This window comes from Podarcis cretensis (assembly GCF_951804945.1).
Source record: "Podarcis cretensis genome assembly, chromosome: Z".
Lineage (NCBI taxonomy): Eukaryota > Metazoa > Chordata > Lepidosauria > Squamata > Lacertidae > Podarcis > Podarcis cretensis.
Genome location: NC_137184.1, coordinates 27552419 through 27573199, shown reverse-complemented (window position 1 = coordinate 27573199; position 20781 = coordinate 27552419). Strand labels below are relative to the sequence as shown.

The 20781-nt window shown below is 44.1% G+C and overlaps 1 protein-coding gene and 1 long non-coding RNA gene across 10 annotated transcripts in view; one reads left to right on the top strand and one right to left on the bottom strand.

Moving 5' to 3' along the window:
* TENM1 (teneurin transmembrane protein 1) overlaps window positions 1-16674 on the bottom strand; it is a 399682-nt gene extending 383008 nt beyond the window's left edge. For all 9 annotated transcript variants that reach the window (XM_079961576.1, XM_079961584.1, XM_079961581.1 and 6 more), the window contains exon 1: window positions 16183-16674. The gene's annotated coding sequence lies outside the window, so the exon portion shown is untranslated. The remainder of the gene's footprint in view (window positions 1-16182) is intronic.
* LOC307207744 overlaps window positions 1-20781 on the top strand; it is a 962945-nt gene that overhangs the window by 403078 nt on the left and 539086 nt on the right. The gene's annotated exons all lie outside the window — the stretch shown is intronic.

Here is a 20781-nt window from a genome sequence, read left to right as displayed (position 1 = left end):
TAATGCCTTCTGTATGTTACTTTCACTCAGTATGTTCATTTTTATGCATACTTTGCCCAAACATGTGTGTTTTTATATTAGGCTGAAGAATCTCAGAATTGTAGAGTTGGAAGGGACCCTGAGGATCATCTATTCCAAACCCCTGGAATGCAGGAATCTCAGCTAATGCATCCATGGCAGATAGCCACCCAACTCTCTGCTTAAAAAGCTTTAAGGAGGCATTTCAATGATGGCTCTCAACTTGGATGACTTTTTAAAAAGAAATAGACACATTCATGGAAGATAAGTCAGTCAATGGCTACTAGCCATGATGGAGGCTATGCTCTCCCTTCATGGTCAGAGGCAGCAATTCTTATGAATACCAGTTGCTGGAAATCACAGGGGGAAGAGTGCAATGCAAAAAGCTTTAAAAAGAACTGCATTGTAGAATTTGGAGAAGTGCAAATTTTGAAGGGTGGTGATGTTTAGGTTACATACTGTTTCACGCTCCGATTGAAGAATGAAACAACTGGAACAAGCCTTTACCAATGGTGTCATGGACTTTGAAGATGCTCAAACTCAGGACGAAAGGGAGAAACATGCTAAGAGGAAGGCATGCTTGGTAAACCCTCACCATGATCAACTCCCGCCCAGAAACTGATGCCCCCACTGTGGAAGGACGTGTGGAGCCAGAATTGGCCTCCACAGTCACTTACAGACTTACTGTTATAACTGTGCTTATGGAAGACAATCTTATTCGGCTACGAGTGATCACCAAAGAAGAAGAAGACATGTTGTTTCAAAAGTGTTAATTGGGTAGGTGGGGAACCTTTGGCTGAGGTAAAGGTAAAGGGACCCCTGACCATTAGGTCCAGTCATGACCGACTCTGGGGTTGCGGCGCTCATCTCGCTTTACTGGCCGAGGGAGCCAGCGTACAGCTTATGGGTCATGTGGCCAGCATGACTAAGCCACTTCTGGCGAACCAGAGCATTACACAGAAATGCTGTTTACCTTCCCGCTGGAGCGGTACCTATTTATCTACTTGCACTGTGATGTGCTTTCAAACTGCTAGGTTGGCAGGAGCAGGGACCAAGCAATGGGAGTTCACCCCATTGTGGGGATTCAAACTGCCAACTTTCTGATCGGCAAATCCTAGGCCCCGTGTCCCAGACTCTATTGAGGTAGATTCCTACTTAAATGCAAATTGAATCAAGTTCAAACTCAGCCATCAAATTCACTGGATGACCTGAGGCTTGTCACTAACTCTTAACCTAGTCTATTTAGTAGGGTTGTGAAGAAAAGGTATAGGGGGGTGGGGTGGGGACTACTATGCCTGTCACTCTTGAGCTCCCTGGGTGTGTATAATTGCAACAAACTAAGCGTATAGCATTTTTCCATTTAAGAAGAGCTTTCCCCCTTTAATTTCTGAATATCAAACTGCTATTCGTGGTCCAAGGGAAAAGCTAGGGAGAACACAATCTTACCTGAGCAGGACATCATATAGCAGAATCTGATGCTTTAAAAATATCATTACATTAGAGGCATGAGTTTGGCCACAGCTTTCCCCGAGCATAGAGATGCAACAATTAAAAAAAAAAAAAGCTGCACCACTTACCTCTCTGCCAGTCATGAAGAAACTGTAGTCTTCAGAGAAAAAGGAGATCTCTGGCTCTGTAGGTTAGTCCCCAGCCTTACCTGTGCAGTCCTTCGTCCTGTGCTTCCAACCATGTCCTATTTTGCACAATGAATTGGGTTCTCAGTGAACATGTAAATTGTGCAAGGTCCTGGGAATTTCCTTCTACAGCACTGGGATCCCAGTTGAGGCCATCAGGGCCTCTGACTGTATGCTACATTATGCCTTAAGTTGTGTAAATAAAAATCAGGACCCATCAGTTGGCATAATCTATCCATCATATTTACCTCTCATTTCCTTAGGCTTCTATTTGCTCTGACTCCTGTGTCTCAGTCTGCCACTGATCCCAGCTCCTTCTTTTTCCTGTTGTGGCAGATTTAGACTGGGGAGACACAAATGCTCACTTGGGCTCATCACCAACCTACCTCACTTGACTGTTTGAGGAAGGTTTACCATCCTGAGCTTTTTAGCTCAGCTCCTGGGTTCTTTTCTCTCTCTCAGCAATCCTATCTTGCCAGCACAGATTCTCCTAGCATGGTGCTGTTTTCAGTTCCAACTCAACTGCTCTATCACTTCACTCAGAGGAGAGAATGTCCTTGAACATTCCATGTAGCCTTCTTTAATTCTCTATCACTAAAGAATATTCATGAAACATTCTAAGGCATCACACCATTCTCAGCCAATGGGTGCACTCAAGATTTCATTGCTTCTATGAACTTCACAAAACACAAAGCATATTGCAATATGGAGTGAAAGTGCTGCAATTTTAACATTTGAAGATGGGGCACACAGCAGGCATAGCTTAACAGACACTTCAGCCTTGATTTTCCAGGGTGGGAGGCTGGACGAAGAGGGGGCAGTTCTCAGGTGAGAGCTGGGAGGATTTACTCTTTTATATGTGGAATAATGGTTAACATATAATTTCGACAGAGGGATTTGCAATCTCCTTTTTGTTGTTTTCTTTCTCTTCTTCCTTATTTCCTTCATTTCCTTATTTTTCCTTCTTTCTCTTTTTTCTTTTCTAGGTTAGTGGGATTTTTATTGAATTTTATGTTGAAAACTTTTCATAAGAAATGATTAAAAAATAAGTTTCACCCTTGCAGGTGCCAGGTTATTCTTATTTAATAATCATAAATATTATTATTATCTACTCTGCACCTATTGCTATATTACATACCACATACAAATTAAAACAGATGCCATTCAGAGAGAAATCAGGACAGTCATGAAGAGAAAACAAGAGAGAAGAATGCTTTGGCAATTTCTTAATAAGAGAAGAAGAAATTATCATCATATTATAAGGCTTAACTGTCATAAACCTTCAGTAGTCTCTAAACCAGCCTTCTCCAAATCTGGTCTCTTTTACAGGATTTGGGCTACAACTCCCCTCAGCCCCATGGGACTGCTTTCTGAGTTTAACAGTCCATAGAAACTTACCAGTAGTAGTGTTCAGACATTCTTTTCCCACAAGGTTGAGTCTCACCTTCGCATTACACTCTTTGAGGAGAAAGGTGAAGACTTACCTCTTTCACTACGTTTTTGAAGGTGAAGCCATGGGACCATATGGTGAAGGGTACTTAAATAAAGGGGGAAAGGATTAGAAGCTTTGGTTCCTGGTTAGCTGCAAAAAAATATTTGCTATTAGGACTGAGCTTGGCAAGGGCATAGGTTTCACCTATTATGCATCTACTCCCAACATGTGTGAAGGGAAGGGAGGAAGGAGCGTCCAAGTCCAAAGCTTATGGCTGTTCAGGATTGTAACCATTTGGCATTATGTTTGGACACAGGAAAATGAGCAACCTGGTAAGCTTCTTTCCATAAAGATTTATTTTTAGGGCTTAAGATACAGAGGTAGGCTTGAATATATGTAGTCAATGCCCTGTGAATTCTCAGAAAGCACCCAAACCAGCCTTTTGCACGGGTCATAGGGTGGGGCAACTCAGTCTGGATTTTGCGAGTGTTTGAGAAGAGGTCCCCAATAAAGGATCAGAGTGAGCTTCTATAGCATTTGCCACTATTGCAAGGCTTTTAATTTGCACACACCCACATCCTGGTTGTATTGTATTGTATTGTATTGTATTGTATTGTATTGTATTGTATTGTATTGTATTGTATTGTATTGTTTTACACAGAAATTGTTGTAACCCAACCTGAGATTATCAAGGAAAGGTGGCGTATACTTTAATAAATAAATAAAACAGCACCAACCCCTTTCAGATGACACAAGGCATCCTAAGTCCTGCTCAGTTCAAGATTAGTGGACTGAAATTGTTGCAAGGATATAGAGAGCATGAAGATTTGCTTAATTCACACACTTCTCAGCGAAGGATTCAGATTTTCTTTGGCATGGAATGTGGGTAGCCCAACTAGAGGGGTCCTCTCTGCCTTTAAAAAGACTTCATCTTTTTTTTCCTTTTTTTATCTCATAGGCTGTGCTTTTCGGTAAGCTTGAAGTCTTGCTCAACAGGCAGGTAGAATCCAAGTGTAGCGGGTAACACTTCTCACTCAACCGCTGACTACCCGCTGCCTTTCTGAACCAGTTCCCATGGTAACAGGGGCCTGACAAGAAAGAAATAGGGTAAAAAAGATTTTTAAGTCATCCCTAATTTGAAATTTCTATCCAGTTTGCCACATTCCACTCACCGTTCACATGGAAACAAGGAGTAAGACAGCAGTAGACAGAGACAAAGATGGCTTTGCGCCTTCATTTTTGTATTTTTGGTAAGGTTCTAGTCTAAAATCAATGCGTTGGGAGGTTTCTGACACCCTGACCTAAAGTCTGTTTACTTAAACAGGCAGAGGAAGAAAGGGAACGTATGCCTGAAATAGAATTTCACATATACTAATAGCAAACTCAATTCTCCAAGTGCCAGTCCTTCCGAAGTCAAAATGCCACCATTCATACACAAGGAGGAGGTATTAGCAGGCTTGGAAGAAACACAATACTGCACAAGTATGAATGTGCATACACACACACACATATATTCATACTTATATATTGGGGGGTAGAACCATAAGGAGGAATGACTCAAAGCAACTTGTTGAGGACCATGCATGCTCAGTAGTTGTAGAATGCCAAGTGCCTGTTTGGGCAGGAAGAAACTGGGAAGGAATTGAGGTAGATAGGAAGTGGAATGGGGTAGCTTGGAAAAGAGTATGACTAACATTCTGAGCAGGAGCATGTGATTATGCTGCAACAATCTATTGTCCAAGGTCCCACTTGGGTTTTTAATTTTAACTATTGAATTTGAGCATTCTGTGCTGTATCCAACTCAGAGTAGACCCACTGAAGGGACAAGACCAACTTAGGTCCATTAACTTTACAGAGTAGGACTTTGTTGGCTGCAGCCTACTTTAAAGAAGAAGGAGTAATATTATCTCAACTAATATTATATTTATAACCAAGATTCCAGCCAGGAGCCAAAGTAGCTTACAATTAAATTACAAAACAAGTTATTTAGCACATTTATGGTCTGCCTTTACCCATAAGGAACAAAAACCAGAGTGCATGGTTCTCCTCCCCACAAATCCTGCAAGGTAGCTGAAGATGAGAGTAAGAAACTGACCCAATGACCTTTATGGCTGAGTGGGTACATGAGACAAGCACAGTTGACACTAAGCACTACACAACATGGGCACACAAGATCCAGTAATGCCATGATCCACTTAATGCTGTTAGAATAACTAGTGTCTTGGGCAGCTGTATAAAAGGCTCCTTACAGAGGGCCAGTTAATACTCAGCTACTAGCTTCCTCTAGCCCCTACCCTTACTAGAGTGTATAGCCATCTAAAAACCCTACTATGATAGTTGTGAATATAAAAATGATGGTCACGCCCTTGTCCCACCTCTGAAGAGCAACTCTGCTTCTGCTACCCCAGAAGGGTAACCCAAAGGACATTTGCCCTTCAGAGGTGGGGCAAGGGCGTGACCATCATTTTTATATTCACAACTCTCAGAGAACAAATGGAGAAGGTGTCCTTTGGGGTCATCCTTCTGGGGTAGCCAGCTGCCCAAAGATGGCACAGTTTATAGGACCCCCTGGAAATAGGTAATATAAGCAGGCATATTGAGCTTACTCTGGTACCTCACACAAATGCTGGTGAGCATGAGAATCAGGTCACCTAGCAAAGCCAATAGTCTTTGATAGTGCAAATTAACTGCACTGGTTATTAGTTCAAGAGGCAACTGCTTACCAGACATGGATTCCCTTTATGTAGGCTTAACAGCCAGCTTCCATGCAAGGATCAATCTTGCGGGATGAGGACCTTGGGCCTGACATATTTTCTTCCTCCTCCTCAGACTTTGATGATAAGGTTAACAGTTTCAAAAATGTATTATTCAAAAGATACTTTATGAAAATTTATAGACAAACAACCCTGCGGTGTATGTACTGTTTGCAAAGAAGCATTAGAAAGGTTGACATTTTGTAATTCACTATTTAAATTGGAGGAGAGCAAGCATACAAATCACTCAGCACTGCTTGATCTGCCTTAACACTGAAATGCTTCCATGAGAAATATGTTCTAATTAGAGAGTCTGAAACAAATATCTCCCCTCTCCCCACCACCTATGTTAGATATAATCCACAAAGAGTAAAGCACACGGAAGCTTCATTGATTTCAGTGGGAAGCTTTTAAGCAGGTACTTACCACTCCTGCTTAAACCAATAAGAGCTCAACTGAATAACATAGGAACATACCCTGCAACATTTCTCTGATGAAAATAGGGATCTTCCATTCCATAATAATGCTATTTATACCCCACACATCTTACTGGGTTGCCCCAGCCACTCTGGGTGGCTCGGGGGTCAGATAACTCCATACCCTCCAACATTTCTCCAATGAAAATAGGGACATCCTAAGGAAAAGTGGGACATTTTGGAATCAAAGAGAGCCATTCTGAGAGCCAGCATGGTGTAGTGGTTAAGAGCGGTGGACTTGTAATCTGGTGAACCGGGTTCGCGTCTCCGCTCCTCCACATGCAGCTGCTGGGGGACCTTGGGCCAGTCACACTTCTTTGAAGTCTCTCAGCCCCGCTCACCTCACAGAGTGTTTGTTGTGGGGGAGGAAGGAAAAGGAGAATGTTAGCCGCTTTGAGACTCCTTAGGGTAGTGATAAAGCGGGATATCAAATCCAAACTCCTCCTCTTCTTCTTTAAATCAGAAACCGAGATGGCTTCTCTAAATCAGGGATGTCCCTGGAAAAAAAGGGACACTTGAAGGGTCGGTAGGAACACAAGAGCAGCCATGCTGGGCCAGACCAAAGACTATTGAATCAAATCTTGCTTCCCACGGTCACCAACCAGACACTTAGGAGAAGCCCAAAGCAGGAACATAGAAACCTGGACCAACAGTCTGACTATTCCCTCTAGTTCAGTATAATTTGCACTGACTGGCAGCAGCTCTCCAGGATTTCAGTCAGGAGTCTCTCCCAGCCCTACTTGAAGATGACAGGGATTTGACCTGGGACCTTCTGCAAGCAAGGCAGGTGGCTTCACCATTAAGCAACAGCGCTTCACCACAGCCTCCCCCCATTGATGCTCCCCAGTTTTCTTCTTCTGCTGCTGCTGCCTGGCACTGCTAAAAATTCTAAGGCTGCTTCCTGGAAGTATTTTCTATGTAGCGTGGTGTGTATGGACATGCATGTGCACATACAATAAAAAATACTGAAGTTTTCTGTATACGTGCTCTGAGTGCTATTGAATTATCCTACTCTCATAATCCTACACCTGAGTAGGTAACACACCATCTCCACAGTCCAGCATTGCAACCTATGAATAGCTTTCTATCAGGTGGGTGGAAACAGGGCAGAGTTTCTTTTTAGTGGTGGTGCTTCATTTATGGAACTCCCTCCACCTTCTTTGCTATCTTTTCAGGGCTAACAGGTAGTGTAATTGTTGACAATGTTGTTGTTGTTGATGTTATCATACTGTTCAGGCTTTTTAAATTCTGGGGCTTAAACTCCCCCTCTCCTGCTTTTCACTACAATTTCATTTTCTTGTTTCTTTTTATGGCACCAATTTTTATTGTTGTATTCTGTTCTTGTAAACTGCCCCAGGAACTGCTTTTGGCTGAAGGGCACAACAGAGATACATTGAAACAAACTGCAAGATTTTGTGACTGCTCTTGGAATTACAGTGGAACCCTGGAACCTTGATTTTCCAGGATTTTCTCAACAGGCGCCTCCAAGGGTACAAAAGTCTTACCTGCTGCAGAGAGTTATCATTGAACAAACAGAGAGGGGTGCAAGTAGAAAGAGGACATCCAGGTTTTCACCATTTTCAGCAGAAATTCAATCACATACTCACAAGTGAAAGTTTCACAAAGTTGCTTTGACGCTCTTGCACAATAAATCTGCCCCCTCCCCATGAAACTTTTAGCAATATGGAAAATGATGTGAAACTACAATCACTCTGTGTAACATCAGATAAGCTCCTAGCAAACACTTTGGAGTGGACCCTTAATAGCCATTTCCATCTAACTTCCTAACAAACTTTGTGCAAACTTACTCAATGAACAGGTTGTCTGAAAGCAACCAGAACATGGTCTCCTATCCTCACAAATGCCTGAACTGGACTACATGTATGCTGAATTCTAGCTAGTTCTAGTTTTGCCTAGCCATTTAAAGGTAAATTCCACAACCCACATTTTTTTGGGGGGCGGGAGAGAGAGAGAGAGAGAGAGAGAGAGAGAGAGAGATACATGCACCTGCCGCTTCAGACTAATGCTGTGTGAAAAATGCCCTACAGTTTATCAAAAGGTTTCTTTCCCCACAAAAGAAGCTTCTGTTTTTTCCACCGCAGGGTGCTTTATAATTATTGTGCAAGCTTGAGCGACCTTATCACTTGGCCAAATCTGCATCATGCATTTAAAACTCATGTACCACTTTAAACAGTCATTGCTTCCCTCAATGAATCCTGGGGGTTCTAGTTGGTTAAGGATGCTGAGGGTTGTTACGGAGACCTCTTTTCCCCTCAAAGAGCTACAATTTTTCTCAGAGAATTCTGGGAATGGTAGCTCTGCAAGGGGAATAGGGTATCTCCTAACAACTCTCAGCACTCTTAACTAACTACAGTTCCCAGAATTCTTTGAGGGTAGCCATGACTATCAAAGTAATATAATACTGCATTATAGTGCAGATGGGGTGATGGTGAGGTAGATGGGTTGGGTTCATTGGGTTGGGTGTTTTCCTTCCCAATGATTGTTTCTCTAGCACTCAGTAGTCTCCCCAATTGCCCACACTTCCTGATCTGAAAAAGTTCCATGGGAGGAGTTAATTCATGACATTTCCCCATGGGCTTTAACTGAAGCGCAGGAAGCTGGAAATGGGAGTATATGTTGTTAGATAACCTAGCGAACTCCAGGGACGTGGGTGGCGCTGTGGGTAAAACCTCAGTGCCTAGGGCTTGCCGATCGCATGGTCAGCGGTTTGAATCCCCACGGTGGGGTGAGCTCCCGTCTTTCGGTCCCAGCTCCTACCCACCTAGCAGTTCGAAAGCACCCTTAAGTGCAAGTAGATAAATAGGTACCGCTTTATAGCGGGAAGGTAAACGGCGTTTCCGTGTGCTGCGCTGGTGCTGGCTCGCCAGAGCAGCTTCGTCATGCTGGCCACGTGACCTGGAAGTGTCTCCGGACAGCGCTGGCCCCCGGCCTCTAAAGTGAGATGGGCGCACAACCCTAGAGTCGGACACGACTGGCCCGTACGGGCAGGGGTACCTTTACCTTTACTAGTGAACTCCACAGCCTGAGTAGATGTTGAACCCAGTTCTCTCTGGCATTCTAATAAACACGGAACATTCTAATAACATCACCTACTATATCAGCAGGGTCTTACCTGCTCAGATCTATTCACATAAATGACACCTAGTGTGCTGCATTGCTTCAAGTTTCAGACCAGGTTTGAGTTCAAATGTTTGTATGCTGCCTTTCAGCATCAAAAACTCCCAATGTGGCTTCCAACTTATATATTCACAAATGAGGTTTAAATCCCCATTCCACCATGAAGCTCAGGGGATGACCTTGGACCAGCTGTTATCTCAGCCCAAGATTTATTCACATTGTGAATGGATCTCACTTTCACAGGATGAAGTAATAGCCACCAACTTTGATGGCTATAATAGCAGACTAGACAAATTCATGGTAGAGAAGGCTATGGATGGCTGCTAGCCATGTTCGCTCTGCTTTGTTTTTGTGATCGGAGGCAGTATAACTTCTGAATATAAGTTGCTGGAATACACAGGAGGGAAGAGTGCTCTTGTGCTCAGATTCTGCAGGCATTTGGTGGACCACTGTGAAAACAGGATGCTGGACTAGATGGGCCTAGACTTGATCCAGCAGGCTGTTCTTATGTACTAACCTACCTCACAAGGTTGTTGTTAGGTTACTCTTTCCTGATATACTCTACAAGCAAGATTTCATGGTAGACTGTAGTTCCTTTACAAATACATGGTTTGCCTTAAATTCTGTGATGAGTGCATAGGTAAAGGTAAAGGGATCCCTGACCATTAGGTCCAGTTGTGGATGACTCTGGGGTTGCGGCGCTCATCTCGCTTTACTGGACAAGGGAGCTGGCGTACAGCTTCCGGGTCATGTGGCCAGCATGACTAAGCCGCATCTGGAGAACCAGAGCAGTACATGGAAATGCCGTTTACCTTCCCACCGGAGCGATACCTATTTATCTACTTGCACTTTAACATGCTTTCGAACTGCTAGGTTGGCAGGAGCAGGGACTGAGAAACGGGAGCTCAGTCTGTCATGGGGATTTGAACCGCCGACCTTCTGATCGACAAGCCCTAGGCTCTGTGGTTTAACCCACAGCGCCACCCGCATCCATGATGAGTGCATGGTTGACCTCAAATTTGAATGAAGGACTTCCATCTCATGTTCATTAAACCCACACAGTGCAGCACACAGGTCAGTGAAAAGCAGTGCAATGGTGAAAAACACTGTAATCCAGACTGCTATGCACAACACTGAAACAAATGGAAAACATCTCAAACCATTCCACTGATCCCCACATATTCCCAGAGACTAAAGGGCAAGGAAGATTGCAGAATAAGGACCAAATTAGATAAAACATTATTCAGGTCTTTAGCCCCTGCATGTTTTATTTTTTATTTTTTTAATCAAACAAAAACAACAACAACAACAACAACAACAACAACAACAACAGATTACATGTTGGGAAAAGACACCAGATTGGAACAGTGACAAATTGAGTTGAGGCTTGCCTGTACCATGGTTCTGATCCAAAGCCTCTATGTCTGCTCTTTGCGATGAGGGAAATGCTCTCATTGGCAGAAGTGGGAGCTTTCATCCTATTCTAATAACAGGCAGGGGGTGGGGATGATACAGACCAGGACTATGGGGGTGGGGTGGTGGGAAAGGTTACACATTACCATGCCATGCTCCCAATATGCTTCTACTCTCCCCTTCCATATTTGTTTAACAATCACACACAACAGCACACAGAGACTAAAGAAATCAATAACATCACATCTACCTGACCCTCTGACACTCCTGTCTAGAGCAGGGGTGGGGACCCAGGGGTGAGACCCAGGGAGATTAATGTGGCCCTCAAGGCCTTTCTAACTGGCCCCTGGAACTCTCCTGAGGCCACAACACCTCTTCCAGGAAATACTCTACGAACTTCTTTTTCCTGGCTAGGAAGTATCCTATGAACTGTGGTCATATTTATTTGGATAGAGGGGTGTGGGTGTGGGTGGGTAGGTGTGGGTGTGTGGGTGTAAAAGAGAGTGAATGTGGTGTAGTGGTTAGAGCATCAGACTAGGACCTGGGAGACCAGGGTTCAAATCCTGACTCAGTCATGAAGCTCACTGAGTGACGTTGGGCTGCCTGTCAGCTTAACTTACCTCACAGGGTTGTTGTGAGGATTAAAGGATGTTGGGGAGAACCATGTGTGCCACCTTCAGCTTCTTGGAGAAGAATCAGGGATATAAATGCAGTAAATAAAAGCAGATTTTTAAAAGACCTCTTACTTTTGCATGGTTGGAATGCAGCTTTGCACAAAAGGTAAGAGTTGTGACAACTGCCCCACCCATTTTTGCCTCTGGCCCCACCCATCATTTGCATGAGCTCCGCCCTACCCAAGTAAGGTTGCCCATGAAAGAATGCAATCCTCAGGCTGAAAAAAATGCTCCCGATCCCTGTAGTAAAATGACAGACCACAAAAAGGTGGCGACAAACAGGATGTATGCAAGAATGCACCAAAAACATTTTTACAAGCATGCACAGGAGCAGGAAGGCAGGAAGAAGTATGAAGCATGAACACAGAATCCTTCTACAGCACTAACCCTGAAACCAGATTGCAGATGTATTACGAGACGGAAATTCATCTTCATTATGCACCTCCTTGCTGGCAACAACAACCGGGGGTGGGGGGATATCATCAACTCTCAAAACATTTTGTCCTCATTTTCCACTTCAGAGGGACAGCCAAGTCATTTCCCCTCAATTAAAATCCATTTCCAAAAAAGATTTCCCCCCTTCGGATGTGCTAGAAGGCTTTATAGTACCGCTTCACAGCTAACTGTATCACTATTATACCAAACACTGCCTCAACACAAGAACACAATATCTTTTATCATCTGCATATCTAAGCCATCTATTCTACTAATTACTAGCTGGATTGCAAGAGAATGATAATTGCAGGTGGGTTTGGAGGAAGCAAAGTATCTGTGCAGAATGGGTGGGGGAAAGAAATTAATAATGTGATATAAAAGCAAACAGGCTGCATACTGGCAACGAATGATAGTGGAAAATCTTTACGCTTGTGAAGATTTGTGTGTCTTTGGGAGAGAATTTCCCTCAGAAATGTTCAGGTAGTGTTTGTTTGCTTTTAACCTTATTATCCAGTGCACTGAGACAACTCATCAAAGAATGTGGGCAAGGGCTGGGATTTTGCTCCCTGTCCCAATGAAAATTAATGCTACTTTAAAAATTTCCAGGTAAGTGTCCTTATCTGTGGAGTGTGGAATCCTGAGTTTTACACTCATTACACTGATTGCTCTAAGCAGTACAAAATAATGCCATAAACACTGCTAAAAGTATTACTATGAAGTTCAAGGCTACTGGTTTTTTCTAAGCTTACCAATTTTAATACACTGCAGGCAGGTATGAAATAAAAAGGCTGCAATCCTCTTCCCATTTTCCCGAGAGTAACTCCACTGAACAATGGGACATGCTGCATAATCCTTAGAATGTGTACTCAGAGTTCATTCCTACTGAACTCAATGAAGCTTACTCCCAGGTAAGTGAAGTGAGGACTGCAACCTTCTTAATGCAATGCAAGTCATTAACTGCACAATCCTATGCAGGTCTACCCAGAAATAAGTCCCACTGTATTAAGTAAAGCTTACTCTCAGGAAAGTGGGGAGAGGACTGCAAAGGGTTGTATGCAATGGTAGTCCTACTCAGAGTAAACCCATTTAAATTAATGAATATGGTTAACTTAGGTACATTAATTTCAATAGGTGTAAAAATTATTTGAGTGCAACCCAAAACTTCTACTACCAGTTACAATTTAATACTTATCGGGGAAGGAGCAAGACCATCAAATATGTTTTTAAATCCATGTATCATAAGAACATGTAGGAGAAACCTACTGTTTAATGCTTCTGTCATGTGCTTTATATACACATCCTGTACATCTTAATAAATATCTGGGACCATATTCTACAAAGCTGAAGACACTCCTTTAATTTAGTATATTTTATTTAGAAGATGGGCATATAAAACATCACATAGTTCACATGGCAAGATACTTTCCCTTCACTCGAAAACAATCAGAGCATAGAATTGCATCTCAGAAAGGATGCACAGCATGTGGGAGAAAGATGGAAAAATAAATTCCAATAATAAAAAAATATTTATTTTTCCTCCTTATTCAGTAGCTAGCTTGCTCACTCTTAATATTCCTCAGTACTTCATATTCCTACGCTGTTCTGTTTGCCACAGCTAGGGATGTGGGTGCATATATGAAATCAATTCTGTGCTGTGTTGTTTAGTTCAAGTAATTAATAGACAGAGAAATGCAAACACATAAGCACACTTGCCGTTATTTCTGCAAATGCACCCAGAGTCAAAACAGGCATATTTGATGCGTCTTCAGGGCAATGTCAGCAGCTGGGTTTATTTTTGACACTATAACAAAGAGTCTCATGGCACCTTGAAGACTTAACAAATTTACACTACAGGTCATCCATCTCAACAATTAAGCTGCAGAGAAGGGCTCCATACAACCAAGATAGATTTCTGAGTATTTGTAAACTGCAACCATAGGATATAAAATGATCATTTAGTGCAGTCCTATATTGATCTGCCCAGAAGTAAGCCCCCTTCCTCTGGGGGTGGGGAAGGGAAAGTCTGATTAAAAAGACTCCACCATCAAAACCACATGCTTCTACTGGTGCTGATTAGAGCCGCTGAAGCTTGCTTGAGCTCCACTCCACCGTAGACAAAATACAACTGCAAGCTCTCCCTCCTACACACACAACGGCTACTATCATCATTCATTTCCAAATAATGAACCCAACGGGTTTTTTTCAATGCCCAGCAGAAGCAATTGCAGGAAGCTAAGAGTGTATGAGAGCAACTGCGTTGATTGATGGATTGCAAGTGTTAAGTGAAAATGACCAGAGGTGCCGAGAGTGAGGAAACTGCTAAGCATATCACCAGGAAGACTGGAAAGTAGCTGGGAAAAGGTGAAGGAGAAAACGAAGGCAAGGAGAGGTCACTAGGAGCTGCCTTCTCATTCACCCTAACCTGGATTTCACAAAGAGCCTGGAACTTGGAGAGAAATATATTGCCACACCTTGAAGCAACACTCTTTCCCCCCCTTAAAGACTGTCTTCACTTAACTGTTAGTAAAGCACATCCGTAAAGCACATCCACAAATTCCTTCCCACCAGCTAAGTTAGAATTTCAAGTCAGTAAATAATTGAATTTCTGCTGACTTTAAAGATGTTGAAAGCTCATGGTTGTGTTGTGACACACTTTTAATAAAGACAAATAAAGCCAGTATGTCTGCTTTAGAGCCAACACTGTAGCAGTTATGAGAGTGCAAAGCCAGGAGCCCAGAGTTCAAATCTCAACCCATGAACTCATTAGGCAACCCACCATCCCATCACTTCATCCATGACAAGGAGATGAAAGCAAAGAACTGCCTTACAAGGTTGTTGTAAGCAATACAGATAATTTAAATTGATTTTTTTTTTGGGGGGGGGGGAGATGATAGAGAAATGCAAGTGCTGAATATCATTATACTCATATAACATGAAAAAGCTGAACTCCTATCTGGGCCTGAGAGGGAATGTCTTTCTGACGTGAGAGTATCCCAGAGAAAAACACATTAATTAAAAGGAACACGCATAGCACCTACAGTTACAGTAATAAAAGGACAATAATACAACAACTGTGAGCAAAGGGGACCCCCTATAGGCAAAATAAATGTTAGGAGATAGCTAAAACACATGCTACATAATTTCTGATTGTATATACAGTATATAGCCTACTGATCTGTTTAAAGAGCTGTACGTCTCTCACACACTGCAATTTACAGTGTACAAATTCAATTATAAACATGACAATCAAATACACTTCAGTCTATTACCGCATCTTTCCAGTGTATGTGTGTGCAATTGGACACATTTAGAATCTGCAGCACATAAAAAACCCACAATGTGAAGTGCAAATGTTAGAACACAGACAATACCAAAGTTGCACACCAGTCTACAGGCAAAAGTTGCTGTTCCTGCACACAAAGCTGGACACATGGGTCTAAAAAAATGCAGCACATCACGCTAAGCATATGTTCATGAATGTGAGATTCTCTTACATGGAGTATTTGATGGATTATCATCACTCTCCCCCCCCCTCACCACCCCAATACACACTGTTGCACCTTGACTTGACCCACAGCACCCATCAGTCCACATATGCCAGGTCCGAGCAAAGGGACTGTGCATCCAATCTACACCACCTGGTGTACAACATTCGGTTATTTATTTCAAGCGGGGATTCCACCTACAATTCAAGGGTGGTTGGAAGATGTGTGCAAGGTTCCTGCGGGTTTGCACTACGGTTGTGTGCATGGGGTGCACGCGTGCGTGTCGCGATCCCAGCAGCAGAAGTGTCGGAGTGTCCTTAAGAGATCTCGGCTGACTTACACATAGCATATCCTGCGCATAATTCATACCGAAAGCAAGCCCCACCGCGTCCAATTGAGCATGTTATACTACCTAGTAAGTGAGCTCAGGATTGCAGCCTTATTGATTGTGACTTCCCGTTGTTCTCCTCCTGCAACATCAGACCCACGCGCGCACACACAGACACACACGCACGGACGTGTCAAGTCCAGTTAGAGCGGAGTCGAGGTAGAGGAGAGGGAAAGGGACCATCGCATCTCCAAGGGCGCGCGCACAAGCTCTTCCATCGCGCAAGCTAGCCAGCCAGCAAGCCAGCAAGCCAGCCAGCCAGCCAGCCAGCCAGCCAGCCAACCCTCCTCCTCCTCTTCTTTTTCTTCCTCCTCCTCCCCCTCGAGCCAAACTTACCTGCTTGCCCAGTGGAAGTTTCAGTTGCTGCTGCTGCTCCTGCAGCAGCGCCGCCTCCACCCCGCGCGGCTCCGGTGCCCAGCCATCGCGCCCGGCTGCCGACGCTGCTGCCCTCGTCGTGCCTCTCCCCGGCGCGGCAGCTACGCTGAAGGCGAATATAAATCCACATAGCCGAGGATGCAGCTGCTGCTGATTGCCCGCATCATCATCCCTCCTCCCCTTCCCAGTCCTCCTCGCAGGGGCGACTCAGCGCCAAAAGCAGAGAGAGGAGACCCCGGCTTGACCGCAAAGGCAGACAGGCTGCTTCGGAAACGCGAAGCTTCCCCAGCCGCGTCTGCTGCCTTGTCACTGCTCTCGCTCTCTCGCCTTTGCACACCCAGCCGCTCTGCGCCGGGCAGACTGGCAGCAGAGAACCCGATCCCTTCAGAGCGGTTTGCCTCCTTGGCCGCTAATGAGCATGCCCGGAAGAGGAGGAAGGACATGCGCGCTGCCGATGCCGAAGCCTCTGCCTTCACCTGCTGCCAGACTCTTGTGCAGGTGCACTGGGAGGAAAGCAGAGAAAGAAGGCGGGAGGGAGGGATTTAGGGAAGTGGGCAGAGGAGCCCAATTCTAACCGGGAAGTGAAGGGGAGGCTTTCCCCAGAGACAATCCTTACTTCGGATGGGGAACAGAGCGCAAAATGGGAGAAAGGGGATTCGACGAGAAGCGGCGAAAAGGGAGGTGGAAGTGCGAATATTTTCCAGTCTCTCTCTGTCACACACACACACTGCTCAGATCCGTCTTCACCGTCTCCTTGCTTCTCCCCAGAAAACACCCATATTCATGGGTTGCGAAAGACTGGGAGATGGGTGGATGGGGGCCACAGAATGCGCAAAGGGGGAGAAATGCCGCTAAGCTGGGAATCCGGGGAGAAAGAGGCAAGCGACGCTCCGCGGCGGCGGCGGCGGGGGGGGGGGGGGGGGGCTAGGGAGGAGAAGGGAGGGGAGGAGGCGGGCGGTGTCAGCCAAGAGGGTGCAGCGAAACACACGCCGATTATTGGGGAGAAAAGCAACAGGTGAAGACTGCCGCCTGCAGACCCCGAGGATCCTTGAGGACGACCGCAGGAAGAGAAGGATGGGCGAGGAAATCTGAGCCTCGCATTCAATTGGCTTGGGGAGATGCGGCTGCCGTATCAGAGCCACAACTCGGACCATGCACCGGGTCCAGGCTGCTGAATCTGACTCTCCAGGTGCCCCTCATGCAGAAAAGCGACCTTCCCACTACCTCCTTACCCGATCCATTTAACTGGGGATTAGAACCTGACAGCTGCTCCCTGCAAAAATCAGCCATTGGAAATGGGGCGGGGGAAGAAGGAATAAATGGAGAGACCTATGGGTGGAGTGTAAGGCAACAGTGCCCTTGGCCACTTTCCTACACGTGCAGAAATCTTTTGTGAGCAAACGAGCGGAAAGATGGGAAGCTACCAAACTGTGGAGGCTGATCCGTTAGGGCAAATGGGGCACTGCCTGCCTCAGTCTGTTGTCAGCCCAGTGGCTTAGCGTGGGTTGTCAGCACCTGGGGCAAGGCAAGTAATTTGCACCCCCTAACCTGTGGATTTGTGCCCCCTAACCTGTGGATTTGCGCCCCTAACCCTAACCCCCAGATGTTGTGCCCGGTGTGGCCGGCCCCCCTGCACCCCCCATGCTACGCCACTGTGTCAGCCAATTCTCACCTGCCTGCTCTCTTACTTACAACAGGTTCAGAGGGTGGCCCTGGTCTTGTTTGGTAGTCTCTGTTCTGGCCTTGTATAACTTGTATGGGGACAAAACAGGAGTAAGTTGGCTCCAGCTGTCACTGGTTCTAGCTCCACCTACAATTGGCCTTCTGCCTTGCACCCCATCAGCCAAGGGCACCAATCACCACTGGAGCCAAAGATCTAAGGATGAGTATACCAGGAGGAGTTCACATTAGGGTCCACCTGGAGCTGCTAGGAATCACATTTCTCTGGTTCCAGCCAACACAGTATGAGGAAAAGGTGGAAGTATGGAAGTAAACCTGGTTAGGCCTTTCACAATAAAATCTTATTTCACCTTCTCCTTTTATCATTTGTTGCTTTCCTTTTAGATTTCTTGAGGCTGCATCATTGTTCCAATTGAACAATCATTTTATTTATAAAGAACATTATCATTAGGTCATTCATGGGGTTTTTTAGCAAATGAGTATACAAGGAGAGACATTCAATATCTGTCATTCCAAACATCCAAGTTTTTAGTGTTGCTTCCTTCCTTTGCCTTCCCACCCCTCATATCAGTTTTAACAAAAGTCTGGAAAATCTGGTTTCCCTAATATTATTTTTATTGTCGTTCTGCCCTCTATCTAGCATCTGCCAAAGAGGAAGGGATGCAGCAACAGCTGAAATTATAATCATACTAGCAGCCTAAGAAAGAACAACAAAAATCAGCAGTTTTGAAATTAGTGGTTAAAATCAGTTTAGTTTTAAAAGATTCCATTCACCATCTTGGTTCAATATGTCCAGCTGTATCCAAACATAAATGAAAACCTGCTTCTTGATCTCAGGATCAACCATTCAAAATCTGGCTACATTATATTAAGGGATGTCCAAATGCACAATGCTCTTTTCAAAATTTCATTCCACCATCTTGATTCAAAATGGCAACCAAGTATAATAACACAAAAGATGAAAATCTGCTTCTTTATCACTGGAACCATCTTGCAAAATTTGGTTATGATACATGTGAGAGGAAAACGAATACATTTCCTTCTTCTCAACTTCTAGTTTATGCGTGCTTTACTTTAAACCACATGAGGGCACTATTTGTAGTCTTTGCTTTGTCTAAGTTAACTCCGCCCCTAAAAGCTGAGCCATTTTCTCTCCCAACTCTTGAGACAAGATACCTGCTATTCTCTCTTTCATCGCCACATAACCTGTAAATAGTTCCTGCATGAATAAAGCCTTTGAACTCCAGAAACATTAAGTGATTATTCCAAACTAATTCACCCAAGCGGCAAAGTCTGCCAGCAATCTATTCATGCATAGAGAACAGAGAATTTCCCAAAATATGTAGTAGATAATATAATATACTTTAGCAGGTGGCACTGACTCCCAAACTTGTGTTTTACCTACATCTCCTCCTGATCCTATTCTTCCTAGTCCTCTGAAAAACTGAGCATTTTTCAAAAACCTAAGTGGAGGAAGTAATGGTTATGATAAAACATGTGGCCAGCACAATTTATTGTAGTTGCAAAATGCATGCATTTTGTTTTGTGTAGACTTACACGCTTGTCTCTAAAAACAAAAACAAAAAGATAGGAGTGTTGTATAGTGTATGATGAAGCTGTTTTTGTTTTTCACAGAAGGAATCAGGCAGCAACACAAGAGTCCTCCCTCAACTGTTAGTTACTGCAGTGGTATAGTGCCGTTCTGCTACTTTCCCCCAGCAACAGCATTGTTGTCATGTGTTCTTACATTCCTGTGTCATCAGCTGGAGTGGTATTTGCCAGTGTTGTAGGTTTTGTGAGACTTGAGAAGAGATCTGGCCTGGCACATGATCCTTTTGCAAGGTAGGGTAAGCTCAGTGAACTTCTTAGCTGATCAGGGATACAAACCCTGGTCTCCCCAACCAAGGTACGACATGATAACCACTACCCCATCATTTGCCAGTTCATGCATTGGTCAAATCTCACTGGGAAATTGTGGTCAAGAAAAAGAAAGTAAAACCACAGATTTAAGTTTGCATAGATGATTAATTATGAATTGTGTTCTAAGTTCCTATACATAGATACCTGAGAGAAAGTAGTGTTGGGTTCAAAAAACGTTGCTTCTGAGTAGACATGTATAGTATAGAATTGCACAGTCAGGGATGCAACTGGGCTGAGGATTAAATCAGACTTGGATATTCTCAGTGTCTGGAATGAAAAGCATGGCTCAAGAGTGTCCCAAATTCCTGCCCACTGGCTTTGTCCCTTTGAACACAATGAGATCCACTGGGATTGAAGCCAAAAATAATTTGTATGGTTTTACTGCGAATTCTGTTTCTAGCTCCTAATAAATTTTGAGGGAATATTACAAACTAGCTTAGATAGATGGCATTATCTGCTGAGTCTGTGGATGGGATACAAATATGTTAAAATAAATAAATCTAAATATATACCAAGAGCTCCCTACTTGGTGTTGCTCGCCAACCCTACCATGCTGCCACCACTCTGTACCAACCTCTGCCACCCAACCCCTTCATCTGCTCACAGCTCTTTCAAGCCCCTCATATCATCACAGTTCCTCTGAATCCCTCTATCCCTGGTTTATTCAAACTTCTGCTGTTGTTTAAAACCACAATTTCAAAACATGCCTTCTCTTTTGCTCCCCGAAACGGCTTTGATATTTTACAAATCCAAGACTGTGATGCGGCACTGCAAATTCTCCCAAGGGTGCTGCGTGACAACAGCCTTACATTTTTATGTATATAGGAAGATGCATGCACACACATGCACTCTAACAGCATAGAATGTGGGGGCTTTTTAAAAAAAAATAAAAGACTGATGTAACTAAAGAAACTATGGCTTATAGGGAGGGATAGGATGGGAAATTCCATTCAATTTGCA